The sequence below is a fragment of the Gigantopelta aegis genome, chromosome 1 (genome assembly GCF_016097555.1).
Source record: "Gigantopelta aegis isolate Gae_Host chromosome 1, Gae_host_genome, whole genome shotgun sequence".
In the NCBI taxonomy this organism is placed as follows: Eukaryota; Metazoa; Mollusca; class Gastropoda; order Neomphalida; family Peltospiridae; genus Gigantopelta; species Gigantopelta aegis.
In genome coordinates this window covers 3,521,858-3,539,344 of record NC_054699.1, presented here as the reverse complement: position 1 = coordinate 3,539,344, position 17,487 = coordinate 3,521,858, and the positions used below count along the sequence as shown (strand labels likewise).

General features: G+C 35.5%; 1 long non-coding RNA gene across 1 annotated transcript; it reads right to left on the bottom strand.

The window, feature by feature from the left end:
• Positions 1-2,740: 2,740 nt before the first annotated feature.
• On the bottom strand, positions 2,741-6,707 carry LOC121386230. Its single transcript, XR_005959618.1, has 2 exons — positions 6,431-6,707; positions 2,741-5,861 (listed from the first exon to the last, which is right to left on the bottom strand). It is a non-coding gene; the product is annotated as an uncharacterized LOC121386230 (long non-coding RNA).
• Positions 6,708-17,487: the final 10,780 nt, after the last annotated feature.

Here is a 17,487-nt window from a genome sequence, read left to right as displayed (position 1 = left end):
TATCTTTGTACAAGACTGATTCCAAAAGAAGTTAAGAAATACTCCCTGTCAGGTTTTCTGTCTACAGAGGAGAGTTAAAGTTAACGTTTGCTTTGTTTAACGACACCACTAGAGCACATTTATTAATTAATCATCGGCTATTGGATGTCAAACATTTAGTAATTCTGATACGTAGTCATCAGAGGAAACCCGCTAGATTTTTTTCATTAACAGCATGGGATCTTTTATATGTACTTTCCAACAGACAGGAGAACATATACCACGGCCTGTGACCATTGGTGCACTGGTTGGAACGAGAAAAAACAATCGGTTAAATGGATCCACCGAGGTGGTTAGATCCTGTGACGCATGCATCTCAGGAGAGCACTCAAGCGACCGAGCTAAATCCCGCCCTCTAGTTTTGCATGTAAACGTAAGTCTATGACTAAACCACAATTCTTAATACTGTTTAAGTACAATAAATATAGTTAAAAGTACACATATTTATTATTATTCTTTTAAAATCTCCCATAATGATGTAATTGTCTGTGTGAAATAGATGTCAAACACTGTAAACGTATGACTGGTATAACTGCTTGTCGCTGACATAAACTTACGATGTTATAAGTAAAAACAATTACCAAAAATAATAACAGATTTAAAGCCCTAACATCATGACTTATATGATGATATAATCGGCCAAGCTTTCTGTAATAAACAATAAGTCTTTTTCACAGATTTATTTTTCTTTCGACATTTATTTCATTAGTGGTATTTACAATATCATTTACAATATCCAAATTAGACAGTGGCAGTTACAATATCCAAATTAGACAGTGACATTTACAATATCCAAATTAGACACACACGGATATAAAATATACAAGATCAGAACAAAAAAATCTTATTATAAGTTTCTTTGTTGTCGGACAGAAATAAAACTATGGCTAAAATACTAGGTATATAAAAGTCACAAGTCTGCTGCCGAATCCATCTAGACATAAATACACGTTTACAAGTAGGCTACAGAAAACAAGCACTCTGGGAGTGCTACTAAAACAGCAATGTACCTGCTGTACCATACCGAGACACTTATTTCAAGAGCAACAACTCTGTCGGGCATGGAAAAATTATTTTTGTCAGAGTTATGGCCTCAATCTAATTAAAATTAGCTCCACTATTACATGTGGATCTAACAGCAGCCCGTTGGAGCTCATGTCCAATTGACCTTTCATTCGGCCAATCATAACCTTACTTGCAAAATCATGCCAGTGATTTGAAAATAATTTGAAAACATTCGGGATTATGCCGAGGGAATACGAAATGATTCGGGTGAATTACGAAGTATGCCGGAAACTAATTTCAATATAAAATCTGTTTCAAGACGGAAAAAACCCCATGATGGTACAACCATAAAATCTGTTTATACTAGCATACAATCCAAAGTTTATTACTGCACTTTCCCCCGTTTTTTCAATATTGAAATAGACCATCAAGTTCGCCTATTGCATAAATAGTCCCGCCCGATATTTTTAGAATTTGTATGCTCCCGAATAACGCTATAAAAGGCGAAGTGTAATTGGTCAATATTTAAATTGTTATTTATACATGAAATGTCACCTGGACATGGGAGTCCACGCAGTGCTGTTAGATCTACTGGCTAGACCCAGTAGAGCTAGCCCGGTATCAACTCCAACCCACAGCGAGTTCTTAAGGGCTCAGTGGGTAGATGTAAAGCCACTACATCCTCTTATCTCTCACTAACCACTAAAAACCGACCCACTATCCTAGACAGACAGCCCAGATAGCTGAGGTGTGTGCCCAGGACAGTGTGCTTGAACCTTAATTGGATATAAGCGCAAAAATAAGTTGAAATGAAAATGAAATGATCTGGTCATCATTCCCAGTCTGGAGCTCGCCGCGGTGCTTTCGCTTACTCGACTTGGGAATCCATTGGTGTTTTTTTGTCGGCGAAATGTTGTTTTCTGGTTGTATGAATGCGACCACTTAACGGCCTTAACGTGGACATATAGATCGGACTTTAAACTTTTAAATCTTCGTACAAAATTTTATGTCAAAATTACCTTTTTTTCTATATTATTAAATAGTCCGATTCTCTCTTTCTCTCATTTATTTTTGGACTGTCCTTCTAAAATGCTCCAAATTATACAAATATTCGCCGAGCAGTCAATTCCTTTTTATTTTTGGCTAGTTAACTTTGTGATTAATATATAATTAATATATATTTTCACTAATTCTGTCCATTTCCAATTCACCCCCCCCCCCCCCCAACCCCCTCTCTCTCTCCCGGACCCAGTCACTGGCTAAGTCAGACGTTGTGCCCGAGAGAGACGTGCTTGAACCGTAATTGGATATAGGCACGTTAATATGTTATCCAATCCGATCTGGCCATGGTGTAAGACCACTACATCCTCTTTTCTCTCACTAACCACTAACAACTAACTCACTGTCCTGAACAGACAGCCCAGTTAGCCGAGGTGTGCGCACAGGACAGCGTGCTTGAACCTTAATTAGATATATACGCACAAAAATAAGTTGAAATAATATAAAATGATCTGGCCATAACAAATATGTTTCTTTTGTCTAACGACACCACTAGAGCACATTACTTTAGTTATCATCGGCTATTGGATGTTAAATATTTGGTAAGCCGTTTCCTCTGCTCCCCATTGACTACCGGGTCCCTGTGTCGGCTCCGATGTTTCCAAAGTGTTGTATAGTGAAAACACGATCAACTCGGCAGGGTTTTAGGGTTTATTAGGACCAACCATCGGGTGGGTTCAAGGATTTATCCAGCCATTCTGTGGGTCCGGAGATAGGCCCCTTCCCCAAAGAAAGTGGCACCGAAAATTCCCAATTTCTATGCTAAAAATTCCCAATATATGTACATGTATTTAATATATGTCTGTTGTAATAAATTAATTTAACAATGATGTACTGCATCATTCAGCGGCCTGAAAACATCCCAATGATTTACTAGCGCTAGTATTCCCAATCCCATCAGTCATGGGACACTGGCAAAAAATCCTGGATAAATCCTTGAGGATATGAAGATCCCTGGCTCCAGACGTAATTACATACAATGTATGCTGGTTGTAGTCTTACATAATGATGATCCAAGGCTTCTAGATTATGGTTGCCCTATTGCCATGGCTGGTAATATTCAATGTTGGGCTAGTAAATAACTAATGTTGCCATGCCCGACGGCTAGTACTCTTATTTCAAAACATAAGTTCTATCTTAAAATACTACAAGTTATGCCCAAGACAAATCTGTCTTAAATCTTAAAACATTAACTTTTGCCAATAAATACCACAGCACTTCTGGGTAACGAATATTAGCCTTGATTTATGAAGATGGGTTTTAAAATAAATGTAGTATGTTTACTGAACGTAGTCATTAACGCGAACACTGGTTGGCACTAGGGGAGATTCGGTCCGTTTTTTTAACATTTTGACATTTATTGGACCTGCGATGTTTACAACTTCTATGCCCGATAGAAGCGTGCACTTTCCGCCCAGATTTCAGGCGGAATCTATAAAATCATGGAATTAATTATTTCGTGGCGAAATATGAGATGTAGTAACAAATATAAACACTTACTGTATAAAGAAAACCTCCTGAGTTAAGTTTTACGTATAAATAGACATTTTGTCCAAATAGTAATCCTGCATTAATCCAATTTTCAGTTACGAACAAAATCCACTGTAGGGGAACGGATGTGTATATACAATTTTTTTGCATCGGATGTGGAATAACTGTCAAGCGAGACATCGGGTTTGGAACACGTCAAAGGTAGGTGGTGAAAATGTTGCATTTTACAACGGTTTTCTATGATTTGATGCCAATTATGATTTCGTTATTAGGCTTATACTCTTTGTAATCGTTTTTTATGTAAACGTTACCTTACTTAAGATGCAAGTAACGGTTTTACCTAATGAATCACAATAACTTTGCTTTACACGCGAAATTATTCTTGATTTGTTTTCTTCAAATTTTACTTAAAATAAGAAGTTAATGGATACAGAGAACACAACCGAGAGTTAATATGTATTCGTAAATGAGAATAACGACCACTGTGTATGCATAATGTTACTGGCCATTGCTTTATAAGAACATTTTGTATGTCGCGCCGAACACGTTTTGTATAGGTTGTGTGCAAAAAAAACCCCTCGTAAACTGTATAGATTGTTCTGATTTACTGTATAGGTTTGTTATGGAACGAACATCTGTCATTTCATACAAAATTAAAGTAAAGTTAACTGCATTATATTATTCCATGGAATGTATCAAAATCAGCCATTTACACCTGGAAATTAATTAAACACCACCTGTGTAGCAGCGAAAAAACGCACCTAGAAATAGCTGTCTGTGCCGACGGGATTTAAGCAGATATTGAAAGTGTTTACATATGCTGTATATACTTAGTATTTATCGATATGGCATGAATAAAACAATTTATGACAAGCACATCAGTGTCATTACAGCTCCATAGTTAAGATATAGTGTATGCATATTTATGGTTTCTGTCTTTTTTTCTTAGAATATAAATATTTATTTTCACTGTTACATTCTGCCCGTCTTTTTCAATATCTTCTGTATGTATAGAACATAAATTTTGCATCTACTTATTTATTAAGTACGTTTTATATGGTCAAAACTAGGGAGAGGTTAATTAATTCTTTCACGTAACGTCTTTAACATATCCTTCACTTGAGAAACTATGTTAATCTTGTGAATTTCTGGTGCGTGACATATATTTACAATATCTCTCATTTCCAGTGCGCCAATAAGAATTTCCAACTTTCTGATTTTCTCTAGATCGTTGTTAAGTTTATCCTCTTGGTCTTTAACTGAAGGTGGACCTTCATACCCCCACAAATTAATATCACCGTATTTCTGACCTTCCGCTCCAGAATTGACTTTTTTTCCCATCAACACAGAGTTTATACGACTTGGTTTGTTGTATGTCGTCTTCATGCAAGATATCCATCATCTCAGACAAGATCCCAGGCTTCATGTTTTTCAATACATCTGATAGGTCACTGTCTACGAGACATTTTTTGTCCGGAACAGCGAAGTTTATCGCAGAATCATCGGGTTTAATATGTCCATCAACTTTCTGTCCCTTATTCTTCCATCCGCTCATAAAACGTAAAAATTTACCTTCAAACAATTTGGCACCAACTCTCCAAAACTGCTTAACCTCTAGAGAGTATCGCATGTTTCGAGTATCATTTAAGGAGAACCATTCCACAACGCCACTGAACAACAAAAGAGCTATATTTGGCAAAGGAAGTTTCTTTTCTGCTAGAAGCTGGTTGAATTTGATGTACATTTCTAAACGGCCACCATCTCTTAAAGTTTCTACTACTTTCGGAAGCATTTCTATTAAGTTGTTATAGTCAGCATCTTCAGTGTCATCTTCATCATTTGGTACAATAGAACTTAGACCAGTGTTGCTGTCTTCTTGAAGGTCATCAATAGACATATTCAAAAGGCCCTCACAAACATCACGGCACAAATTATCAGATGCATCGTTACTTAATTTTTTTGGCGTTGAATGCCATTTAATTTTCGTAATTGCCTATGTTGGGGAGGTTAGTTCTTTTTGTCGTGAAATTTGTACACTCAGAGTTGCTTTTTGTGGAATTATAATTTTTCCTTCCATAGCAAATTGTTCAGGGATAATTTTGTAATTTTTAGTTTGAAAAACATTGTTCATGTCTGAAATTGTGGCTACCTTTAACTTTAATTCTAACTTTCCATGTTCCATTATGCCATGGTAAATAATCTTCTCAAAATCACCCGACTGCACTGGACAGTAGTAGCATATATATTGAGTGTCCGCCATTGTGCTCCTGCAAAATACAAACAAAAACGATGTCTCATATAAATTAAATATAAATAATATAATTATTACAGTATATATTCATGTCATTCTATAATATGTTTTTACAAAAGATATTTTGATATTTTAAAGCTGGTCATAATAAATTCAAAATCTAACAACCTATACACGTTTTTTTGCCTAATATCAAAACAACCTATACAACATTATAACAACAACCTATACAGACGTCGATTGTTAAACAACGTAGAATTTAATTAATTAAAAATATGGGAAAGTTTTCCTCCCGTTACCCCCCCCCCCCCCCCCCCCCCTCTATCTGTCAATCTAAAGGGATTTTTTTGATGGGGAGTCTATAAAAAAAATGGGGCATGGGTTTTTTGGGGGTAATATAAAGAAATATATATATTTAAAAAAACACACAATTATAATATTTTTTGTTGTTGATAACGTCATGTTGTAGTCTGTCCCACCTCTGACCCCGTTGTCTTTTCACGCACACATCCATACATACATTGATGATACATGTAATCATTTCATTGTAATTTAACATACAACATATAGAAATTAATCACTTACCTTAAACTTGAATCAGCAAGTCTTGAACTGGAAACCCTCGGCTACTATCGGTAGCGATAATTCGTGGCACTGTTATCCAACTGCGCTAAGCAGGTGAGTTGGTGATAAGTGTTCAAAACTTTTAGTCATTTGTCGTCTTCTTGTTTATGACTAATATTGTGTTATTATTTAAAATATTAATTATAATATTGATTTATGACCAGAATATAGTTATATTTATCATTGTCTGATGTCTAAATGTGGAAAGAAATAATTTTATTATAAAATATATTTTTTAATTACCGGAATTGTACGGAAATTAACGAAAAAAGAGATCGTTGTATTCCGAGTATATAATACTTTCTACAAGTGATTATAAAATGACGACTATAGCGACCTGAAATTGATGTACGAGTTCATAGGTCAAAACTAACTGCACGTGCTATATCAATAGGAAAATGCATGATTCAACATACAGCTTGCATGACATGCACCACGAGATTCATGTTGTTAAAAAAAAATAAAGGTGAGTGTTTCTTCCTACTTTGCTACATTTGTAGAAATGAGTAAAAAACGTATGTTAAAAGAAAAATTAGTATCAGAAAATATTAAGAAAACTCGGAAAGATTATAAAAGTTTAAGTCTTTTCACTAGTGACAGTTCTTCTATTGACGAACCTTTCACCTCAGGCCAAACAAAATTTCGTAATAGTGATTTGTCTACAGATAAAAGTATTAATCTGTTTTCGTCTTCTTCAAGCAGTGACAATGATGATGTGGTGATTCCTTGCGGACAAAGTGTGTCACATTTACAGCCGACGGATAATGTCAGTCAAATAAATAACAACATTTTGGAGGAACCAATAGCCAGTACGAGTACAGAAACTAATACCACTGAGTTGAACCCTTCTGTTAGCCAATTTTATAATTTCTATACTTTATCATTGAATATTTCCAGTGAAATTAAAGCTATCGAATTTTCTCAAAAAATAGGTTTACTGCCAACTAAAGCTAAATGTCCGAACTGTAAAAATGAGTTAACAAAATTATTGAGTATCAATCAGAAAAATCATAATTACCCTGTATACCGATTCCAATGTAATCGCAAAATTTGCAAAAACAAGAGTAAAAATCAAGTGCAACTGAGAAAAGGCTCTTGGTTTCAGGCGTCTAATATCTCAATTAGACGAACTTTATTAATTCTTTATTGTTTCGCCAAGAAAGAATCCATCGAGGACACTCAAACAGAATCAAGTATACCTGAGGAAGAGTTGAAAGGCAAAAACAAAAGCACTTCATGTGAAACTGTAGTGGACTATTTCAACTATTGTCGCGAACTGATTGCTAAACAGTTAGAAGCTAATGCCGACAATATAATTGGAGGAGACGGGTGCACCGTCGAAATAGACGAGTGCAAATTCGGAAAACGTAAATACCACCGTGGGAGATGTGTTGATGGGCAATGGGTATTTGGCGGCATTTGTCGCGAGACTAGAATTTTTTTTTTAGTACCTGTTGCCAAACGGGATGCTAATACGTTATTGGCACTGATACAAAAGCATATCAGGCCAAATACTAGAATAATTTCTGATTTATGGGCTGCCTACAACAGAATCACTGAGTTAGGACTTGGGTATACACACGAGACGGTAAACCATTCTGAGAATTTTGTGGATCCAACGTCTAACGCGTGTACAAATCTGATTGAGAACAGATGGTGGTGTGTAAAACGCCAGCTCCCAAGTACGCACAGCACTCGTGGTAATTTTGCTCTTCATTTGTGTGAATATATGTGGAGAGCACAGTTTTCAAAGAAAGAAATATTTGCGGAGCTTCTGAAAGCAATCGCCAAAGAATACACCTTTTAATCGTAAGTATACTTGTAGAATACAGTATTTTCGGTTTGACAACAATGGCCGACATACTTGTGTTGATACGTTAGGTCTCACTACACAGATGTCATCTGCCATTGAAACCCATGTTAAACTGCCCAACTTCAAGTGAAGATTGCCCACAGAACGGGTTCACGTTGGCACAAACAACATACACCATTGCGAACATACATTATATAAGCATTTATTTTCACTCCAAAATTGAGAACATTTCCGTCTCTGTTTTTTGCTATATGACAGCATCTGGCTGTAGTACCGGTCCGAACAGGTGGTTCATTAACCGATTCACTCCGGCTGTCACTTGCGCTATATACCCATGTCCCAAAAGGTTGATGCACAATATTACAAAATAACATGGGCAAAATACAGCCAGAAGGCTTACCATTAAACATACATATTGTTTTAATTCTTCACCATTTCCTAGAAGTGAATATGTGAACCATAACATGTGTCACAATTAGGAACTATAGTGGACCGTGATGAATGAACTCTCACCCGGAAGTGATCTGTGTAGTGAGACCTTAAAGTCTAGTGACCGATTTTGTCAAACTTGGTTTGAAGTCAGTTTGATAATTTGGTTCATTTACACCATGAAAAGCTATACTAGAGCCGTGTAAATTATGAACTCTAACCAATACACCAAAAGATAGATGTACCATACCATCCAATAAAACTTCATATCACATTGTTACTCCTTGGTCATCCACACAATAGATGGCCATCAAACAAGCAGCCACTATATGGTAATGTATGACCTTGTTGGTAGTTCTGATATGGGGAACATACAAAGAAGATAATTATCTAGTTAGTTCATTAAAAATATTAGTTTCCATCAATTGTTGCTATGGGCAACAATTGTTTCATAATGAAGTGTTGAAATCCTGTTTGTTTCTGTATATTTCAGCATGAAGATCCACATATTGTTAATGGCAGACACAAATTCTACTTTCATAGTAGAATACTATGTTATATATTCACAATACCATCAAAACTGTTTGTCATTATGACTGTACATTTGAAAAAAATCATTATGCACAAAATCACAGAAATTAGGGTGAATTTGGATATTGACCTTGTGACCTTGAATTTTGACCTTTTACAATGAGAAACTCAGTATTAGACACTCAGATTAATTTATTTATTACATGTAAGAACACTAGAATATACATTTTGACAAACACACCCCTAAAAAATAAAAATAAAATAAAAATAAAAATAATAAAAATAAATAAAATTGACATGTTTGCAATATTTACCCAAATAGGGCCCCCATACACTTGGCTGAAATCAACATGGATGTAATTACCTTTTATAAGAATGCTACACTAGTACATTTTCATTTTGGCTTGCTAAACTTATATATTTTGGGATAAACAGTAATTTCATGTTTTACATTATGGTCTCACTACACAGATGCCATCTGCCATTGAAACCCATGTTAAACTGCCCAACTTCAAGCGAAGATTGCCCATAGAACGGGTTCTCGTTGGCACCAACAACATACACCATTGCGAACATACATTATATAAGCATTTATTTTCACTCCAAAATTGAGAACATTTCCGTCTCAGTTTTTTGCTATATAACCGCATCTGGCTGTAGTACCGGTCCGAACAGGTGGTTCATTAACCGATTCACTCCGGCTGTCACTTGCGCTATATACCCATGTCCCAAAAGGTCGATGCACAATATTACAAAATAACATGGGCAAAATACAGGCAGAAGGCTTACCATTAAACATACATATTGTTTTAATTCTTCACCATTTCCTAGAAGTGAATATGTGAACCATAACATGTGTCACAATTAGGAACTATAGTGGACATTGATCAATGAACTCTCACCCGGAAGTGATCTGTGTAGTGAGACCTATGCAAATCGGCAGCCATTATTGAAAGTTTGTCTAACCTTGCATCACGTGTGACGGGGGGGGGGGGGGGGGGGGGGGCGTGGTTAACTCGTCATACGGAGGATATACACATCCGTTCCCCTACAGTGAAATCTTGAATATTCCCGCCGGCCATTATGAGTATATTTAAAATGTGATTGAAAACTGTTGGCGGAATCGGATTATTTTTATTATTATTCGTCTCGGGTTCACGAGTTTCTTCCACGATATTTAATGGAATATCACGTTTAATAATAATAATAATAATAATAATAATAAATGAATAAAAATTTTTTAAAATCAATTAATAAATAATAACAACTAAATAATATAATAAAAAAATTAATTAATTAATACTTAGGCCTAATAAATAATAATTTAATAATAAATTACTAAATAATGTTAGTAATTATAATAAATAATATAATAAATAAATTATTGATTTAATAATAATCATAAATTAATTAATTTAATAATAATAATAAATTAATTAAATTTAATTATTAACTAAATAAAAACGTTTTTTTTTCATTTATAAATGTTTCCTTCACACACACACACACACACACACACACACACACGTAGGCCTATATGAATTTGGCGAAAATATGTCATTATCAAATCGCCAAAAAGCTCATTCGAAATTCATTATCTTACGCTATTTGTTTTTGAGGAGTATTTGTTAATACATTAAAATGCATACTCGAGTACATTCAATAATTTAGGTACGTGATCAACCAGCGCCGCGTCATTAACGCAGAGGGCAGTAATAGCTGTGACGCAAGATCGCCGCTCTGCAAAACAGTCGCCCAAAATAAAAGCGTTGTTTGGTTAAAGGGACATTCCCGAGTTTGCTGCATTGTAAGATGTTTTCGACTAATAAAATATTTCTACGATTAAACTTACATATTAGATATATTTTCTTGTTTAGAATATTAGTGTCTGCATATTCAATGTGTTTCTGGTCGTCTTAATATTTGTCTTCAAATAATTTCGTATACATGTATGAAAAAATAACATTTTGTCGGTGAAAAATTACGGAAGATTTCACGTTTTGAACATCCTACATCATAGGAATCATCAAAGTTCTCATCTAAGGTAAGTTTGGTCCTTTTTAAAAACTATATGATCATTTTGTTTATATATTTATACATATGTTTGTGAAGTTTGATTAATTTTGCACGTGGCGAAAGTAGTCTACGAAGTCCCGGACAAAAGGTAATTTTCCGAAATAGAACACAAAAGTTCCGAAAATGCCCGATGTTCAAGGTTGCAATAACGTCACTTGTATTATAGAAATTATTTCCAAAATATATTTTTATATTGCTCAAACATTTATTATTAATGAATATGTACCACAAAGTTGTAAAAAATGTTGTTATCTGAAGGATGTTTACAGATTATAAAATGACCACCAGAAATGTGAAATGAAGCCATTTCAGGTCGATTGAGGTCACGTGACCAATTTTCTCAATACTCATTGGTAATATTTACAAAACAAATCCATGTGTGGCATTAAAAAATAAATTGTTATGCTTTAGATTTTTGTTAGCTAAAGAAAAATAAATTGGTACAATAAGTATTATTGATAAGAATAATTATTGTTATATATTGAATTATTATTATTATTTTTTAAATTAAGCTAATTTTGCCATATATTAAATTGATTAATAAGAATAATGATAATAATGAACATTAAAATGTAATAAAAATTATTAATATATATTTCTTTTTAATTTGTTATTTTATATCCCAAACAGTGACCCATAACTAGTATATAAAAAGTTGTGGTATATGTACTGCTTGTCTCTGGGAAGGTGCTTATAAAAGATACCATGCCTAGTTGCTATAAAATTTTGTTTAAAAAATTACCAAGTGTTTGACATCCAATAGGTGATGATTAATATGTCAATGTGCACTAGAGGTGATGTTAAAACAAGTTTTAAAAAAATGTGTATATTAATTGCTATAAATAACTTACTATTGTATTTAAATATTTGGTTAGATTTTGTAAAACACACACACACACACTCAACACAAATACCTTTATACAAAGTAATAGTTACCTCTGTTTCAGAAAGTCTAGACTCCAGTCCATGATGCCACCACCAAGAAAAAGGATAAAACTAAATGACGATACAAAACCTGGAGTTCTTTGGGAATATTTAAGTAATCATTTTCATTCAGTCCCTGCAGGAGATGAGCTTTTAAATGGACATGTGCTTTATTTATACCTGTTGAACAATTCTAGACTGTCAGAAACGGACAAATCAATTAAATGCAAGTTTTCACAGGAACAAGCTCAATTTATACCCGTGTTAAAAAACAAAATAAGAGGGTTGGTGAACAGAACAGTAAAGAAGTTTAGAAAATTAAGCAATAAAAATGAATTTGACAGATTCAGTGCCATTTGCAGTGAGCCGTTTTCAGTGACCTGCACTTTGCCCAGTGGACTATGCAGTCATTCAGATGAAGTTAAGGATCCATCATCAAGTACCAACGATAGAAAAGTTCTGTCACCATGTTTTGATGAGAATGTTCCACCAGCAAGTACATTTAAAATTTCAAGCTACACTGCCTGTGACGGAACATGCTCTTATTTCTTTTCGCCTGTGGCGATATTAATTGTTTTAGAGGGCCGTGTGCAGTCTCAATATGCACTTAAGCCCAGGTGGGCACTTGTTACGTAATACCTCCGCGCGACCGTAGTCGAGCTGTGCCTAATACACACCCATCCCAGATGCGGAGGCCATGTGGCCAGTAGTTACGTATATTTTTGGCGACGAGGGGTCATCAAGTCTGGCCATCTAAGGAAAATTGTCGTCTTGGTCGCTGTGGAAATATCACTTGTAGGTATTCGGTGCCGCAATGTACCCCCAGGCGATATTCGGTTTTCATAATAAATAGCTAGGGTTTTGGTGATATTGCGGAGAAACATAGGAAGGCTGCTGGGGAAACGGCGTCGTCCACTGAACGAAATATATAAGTTCAGTCCGGGCCTGGTAAATATACTTTTCTGCTCTGTGTATAACCTTGATGTGATTGATGTGACTTTAAATATTTTAATACTGTATTATACCAATATTATTTAGACGGTGCTGGTAATCTGACGCAGTAAACTGTAGGCTCACTGTCCAATATATATAAAGCTTAACCAGTCATACTAGAGGACCTAGGTAAACTGTAGGTTATTGTCTTTATTGTGATTGGTACCAGTATTAATTCCCCTGCGTGTGCTGTAACCTCACCGTGGTGCAGGGGTGTAACATTCTCTTTGAGAATGGCCAATACAGCACAAAATTAAAGTTTTGAGTAATATTCAGTATCCATAAAATTCTGTGATATTTGTGTTTTTGCACAGTTCTTTACACTGTTTTTGAATTTTTATATTGATGTTGATCATCACTTTATTTATTTGCATTACCATGGTTTGACACCCAATAGCCGATGTATTTTTCGTGCTGGGGTGTCGTTACGCATTCATTCATTCATTCATTTCAGTATTAATTCTGTTACAACTTACAAGGTTACTGAATGAGTAGTTAAGGGTTAATTAAAAATTAACCAGTTAGGAATAGAGTTGTAATTCCTTTATTACTTAAGTTCCCCTGGCAGCGTTTCTCAATTATCACACGTTACTGAATGGGTAGTAAGGGTTAATTAAAAATTAACCAGTTAGGAATAGAGTTGTAATTCCTTTATTAATCAAGTTCCCTGGAAGCGTTTCTCAATTATCACACGTTACTGAATGAGTAGTAAGGGTTAATTAAAAATTAACCAGTTAGGAATAGAGTTGTAATTCCTTTATTAATTAAGTTCCCCTGGAAGTGTTTCTCAATTATCACACGTGTGGGTGTTGTGTCACAGTGAAGTGATAAGAATATTGTGTAAACTAGACACCTAGAGATCAACTAATTAAGTGATCAGTTCTGGGTTGTTATTATTATTTGTTGTTGTTAATTAACTACTGCGGCAGTACATTTGTCAGCGTAGGTTAATACAGATTCCAAAGTGTATTGTGTTTTTGTTGTGTTTTCTAGTGAACTAAACGTGCTATAATAATACATACTTTATATAAGATCGTATCTCTGATCATACCTAGACGAGCCACACTAGGGTATAACCGCCCGTTACAGAGAGATCTAATAGATATACAGTTAGGAGAGATATTTTGATAATCGTGTTTCATTCAGTTATGGGTATTTATAGGATCCCCGTGACACTGCCCTTCATATGACAAATTAAAAACACTTTTAAAATCAGCTATCCAACAGAAAGTAAACATGCAGAAACGACATCTAATCGTGACCAACCTTCTTCGAACAAAACTGCATAAAGAACTAAGTGTAACTGCTAGAGTTTTAAATCAGAAAATTAGGAGAAAGGATATTAGGATTGAAACACTAAAAACAACACGTTTACAAAGTTCTACATGTGCACATACGGCCAAAGTCAGAAATTTAAGAAGAAAGAACAAAAGATTTAAAGATAAATGTTCAGATCAATTTGTGACCATTCAAAGGTTTTATTAGAATCTATCCAATTTTTTAAAAGTTATGAGTTTGTGTTCAAAGTGAACCGTGATAAAGTTTGTTTTATTTTGGTAAAAAAATAATTAAAATTATTAATTAGGTAATAACTTAAACTATGAATTAACAGAAAACTGCACCAAAAGGCTCTATGTTGAATGAACTACCTTCCCTCAGTTTCATTAGAATTTATCAAATTTTTAAAAAGTTATGACCGTTTGTGTTCAAAGTGAACCGTGATAAAGTTTGTTTTATTTTGGTAAAAAAATAATTAAAATTATTAATTAGGTAATAACTTAAACTATGAACTAACAGAAAACTGCACCAAAAGGCTCTATGTTGAATAAACTACCTTCCCTGAAAGTTTCATTAATATATATCTAAAATTAAAAAAGTTATGATACTTTCTGTATTAAAAGTTACCGGTAATTAATCGAAAAGGTCACTTTTCTTTTGTTTTAGTAGTAAAACAAAGCCAAAAAATGGGCGTGGCGCCACATCTTGAAAATGTCATAACTTTTTAAATATTGAACCTTGAACAAAAATTAAAACTGCATTTTAAAGCATTTCCTGGGTTCTGTCGAATGATAACTGATTTATCTCTATCTTTGTAGGTTAAATTTGAGAAAATAGTGAAAACGTAAATAAAGTCTTCCTTACTAGTCCTTCATCTGTTTGTTACAAGTCGGCCGTGAACAGACTATTTGTATATCCAGAGTGTGTGTATATCCAGAGTGTGCCCTACAGCAGGTTGTTCTGAAGTAAATGCGAACTACATAGGGGTGATTCGGGTTCTTTCCCATGCCACTGCGCATGTGACCGTTGCACGCAAATTGCCAATCTAATTAAAATTAGCTCCACTATTACATGTGGATCTAACACCAGCCAGTTGGAGCTCATGTCCACCAATCAAAACCTTACTTGCAGAATCCTGCCAGTGATTTAAAAATAATTTGAAAACATTCCGAATTATCCTGAGGGTATACGACATGTTTCGTGTGAATTACGAATGCCTTAAAACATCTTTTATTTTATAAAATAAATAATTTGTAATGTAAAACTGAAGACTGGTTGAGTTTATTTTTTTTATTTTTTTTTTATAAATAAATAAATAATGTTTAATGTAAAACTGAAGACTGATAACCCACCCCGTACGTATTGGTATGGTTCGCTGTACTGCGGCTACTAAAATAGACTCGCCCAATATTTTTAGAATTTGTATGCTCCCAAATAACGTTATGAAAGGCGAAGTGTGATTGGTCAATATTTAAATTATTATTTACAGACGAAATGTTACCTGGACATTGGGGACTACGCAGTGTTGTTAGTTTTAAATCACTGGCAGGATTCTGCAAGTAAGGTTTTGATTGGTGGACATGAGCTCCAACTGGCTGGTGTTAGATCCACATGTAATAGTGGAGCTAATTTTAATTAGATTGGCAAATTGCGAGATCTCACCAAAATAGCCCTACTTTGTGCGCAAACAAGAAATCACGTGACATCGGCCACATGGCGGAAGCGAAAAGGAGCGCAATTGACAAAAATAAAGTCGGTTACGGAATCCGACGAAAGTGGCTCAAAACAAGCATGCGCAAAGTAGATGTACAAATAACAAACAGCGAGACTAATGCTGCGTTCACGTTTACTCTGAAGTTATTTCCGACTTGTAAACGTATTTCCCACCTGTATGCTGCTATGCATTTTAATGTATTAACAAATACTGATTATACTCCTCAAAAACAAATAGCGTAAGATAATGAATTTCGAATGAGCTTTTTGGCGATTTGATAATGACATATTTTCGCCAAATTCATACATCATGTATAGGCCTATTGTCCGAACCAAATTGTGAACAACTACCATCACGAAGCCCGACACCGCAGGCGCGAAGCCCGTGGCGGTGGGTCTGCCCCCCCACCCCGAAAAATTAGAAAAATTGACCCCTTCTAGGGCTATTCTGAGGTGTTTTCTGCTGGCTAGCCGAGCTGCTTTCTGACCACATTGATATGAACTTTTTTTTCGCCTTGAGCAGGCCATCGGTAGTGTAGGGGAGATATCCTGGCAAAGTGAAAAGGGGCAGATGCATGTAAGTCCCACCCCTCCAGTACATAACCTCTCCACAAACCACCCCCTCAGTGCCCCCTGCTTTCAAAGCTTGGCACACCATGGTAAAGGGGCCCTAAATGGCCTCGGACCACAATTAATTTCGCTATATGTTTCTATATAGCCTTAGTGGCTATAACATTTTTATTAATATCAGCAGGCCCGTGAAGTTTTGTATGTACCTTTGCCTGCATGGGGGACACGTACCCTGAAAAGGACAACCCCTGTTGTCCAGCTCTTTCTCCCAGCATATTGGTTTAAACAGACACACCCTCTAAACCAGGCCGGAGTACACCCATTTTACACAAAAAGCACTACTTTTGCATGGGCCGGAATTACCACAAACAAGTCTTCAATGTCAACAAGTTACACATGTTTACAAACTACATGCTATCCCCTGTCACTTCAGTCAAACAGTTGCCACTTCATAGCTGTCTGCCATGAAATAATCACAGTCAAACAGCAGACTACTTGCGCGGTCAAACTTCCGGATTTTGGACAACCAAATGGGAAGATAACTGTAATCTGAGGCCAAATGACCCAGGCTAGACTGAGGGTGATCTCTGAGCAACTGGAGCCCCAGAGGTGCAGTGTGCATGCCCCATTGGCTATGGACATGCTCTGACACTCACTCATCCAGTCCCAGTTATGGACAAATAGCCAAACA